We start from the raw sequence: 2,270 nt of genomic DNA, 5'->3' as shown, positions 1-2,270 counted from the left end.
GCAGGAGATTGCCATGAATGCTCCGATTCCGGAGAACGAGCTGGTCGACCTGATCATTGATGGATTGCGGGACAATTCTACTCGAGTCGGCATGCTGTACTCAGCTCGGACGGTGGCTGAACTGAAGCCCCTACTGGAACGCTACGAGCGCCTCCGTATGCAGGCCGCTGCCTCCAGACTGCCAGGCGCAGCCAACAACAACTGCCGTGGCGCCTGGAAACAAATCGTCAGGCACCGCCACGAGTGAGACCAGATGTTTCAACTGCTCAGGATGGGGGCATTACAAGAGTCAATGCCCAAAACGAATGAGACCTCCGAATTCATGTTTCAAGTGTGGCATAGTGGGCCTCATCTACAAAAACTGCCCGTCTCGAATTGGAAATGCCACCAATTTCATTGCTGCCGCCGCCGCTGATGAAGCAGGAGTTCGACTAGACCATTTACAACTGGTGAGTGTTGCTTTTGTTTGTGATGAAGTGCAAGATAGGAAATTTATAGATATGTTTTCTCTCCGTGATTCGGGCAGTCCAAAGAGTTTTATCCGTCAATCTGAAGTCCCCTCCAACTGCCGTCTTAACCCCCGTACATTGAACTGTCGTGGCCTAGGAAATAGCCAACTTCTGTCCTTAGGCCAAGTCCAGTGTAGGGTTCGCCTCCGCAACACACATACAATACATACGTTTGAAGTCCTGACGAACCAATCAACCGAACTGCCGATGATTATAGGTAGAGATCTTCTGTATAAAATTAATATTAGACTCTGTAAACTGAAAGAACTGAAATATGAAAAAGAATCGTTGATACTCATGAATATACCGACAGAATGTATAAATCCAAAACTTACTGCTGTTCTGAAGTCTTTTAAAATATTGAGGAAAGATCTAGCGGTACTACCGCACGACAGGAATGAGATTGTGTCTGCCAAAGTGTTGTTTGATTCTCCCCTTCTAGAAACTTCTGCTGTACCTTCGGAAACACTGAACGATGCACTTATGGCGATAAATGCCATTGAGCTCCCCGCTGTCAGTGAGTTAGACTTTGATATAGAGCCCACGTTATGGGAAGAGCACACCGCAGCCCTTAAGTCTATTATTTCCACTTCGTATGTACAAGTTGATCCAGATTTAATCAAGCCCATGAACTATGAGATGAAAATAGAATTGACTAGCCAAACTCCGATTTTCTGCCGCCCCCGCCGTCTGTCGCACCACGAACGCATCGAGGTGCGTGATATTTGTGACGATCTCTTGAAAGCGGGTATTATTCGCCACAGTAGTTCTCCTTACGCTGCCGCTATTGTCCCTGTCCGGAAAAAGGACAACACAATGAGGAAATGTGTAGATTACCGGCCGTTAAACAAAATAACAGTTCGAGATCATTTTCCGATTCCTCTGTTAGATGATTGCATTGAACATCTGGGTGGCAAATCATTCTTCACTATCTTGGACTTGAAGAACGGTTTCCACCATGTGAAAATGCACCCAGACTCAATCAAATATACTGCCTTTGTAACCCCTGATGGCCAGTTTGAATATGTACGCATGCCCTTCGGACTTTGTAATGGCCCTTCCGTGTTCGCTAGATTCTGAAGGAAATATTGTATGTGTTAAGAGTGAACGGGCTATGCCTGAAGCTGACTAAATGCCGTTTTGCGTATAGGGAACTAGAGACCTTGGGCTACTTAGCCAATTCCGCCGGTATCACGCCTAAACCAGCTTATATTCAGGCGATACGGGATTTGCCCATTCCAAGGGATAGCAAGGAATTAGAGCGTTGCCTAGGCCTATTCTCATACTTCCGCCGATTTGTATCAGGTTTCGCTAAGATTGCGTGTCCGCTGTCCCGATTGTTAAGAAAAGATACCCCTTATGTCTTCTCCAAGGAATGCCTCGAAGCTTTCCGAACACTGAAGTTGAAATTGATCGAATCCCCCGTGGTTTCTATTTACAACCCGAAGTCTGAAACAGAGTTACACTGCGATGCTAGTTCAATTGGCTTCGGAGCAGTGCTCCTCCAGAAACAAACAGACGGTAAATTACACCCAGTGTCCTACTTCTCTAAGATGGCCTCCGCCGCTGAATCGAAACTACACAGTTATGAGCTAGAGACGTTAGCTATCGTGTATTCCTTAAAACGTTTTGAGACATACCTTAAGTTCATCCCGTTCAAAATCGTGACCGATTGTAATTCCCTTGCGCTGACACTGAAAAATGGTGGACATTCCGCCAAGATTGCTCGCTGGGCCCTGCTGTTAGAAAACTATAACTACA

The sequence above is a fragment of the Drosophila willistoni genome, unplaced genomic scaffold, assembly GCF_018902025.1.
Source record: "Drosophila willistoni isolate 14030-0811.24 unplaced genomic scaffold, UCI_dwil_1.1 Seg190, whole genome shotgun sequence".
Lineage (NCBI taxonomy): Eukaryota > Metazoa > Arthropoda > Insecta > Diptera > Drosophilidae > Drosophila > Drosophila willistoni.
This window is presented reverse-complemented; position numbering follows the sequence as displayed.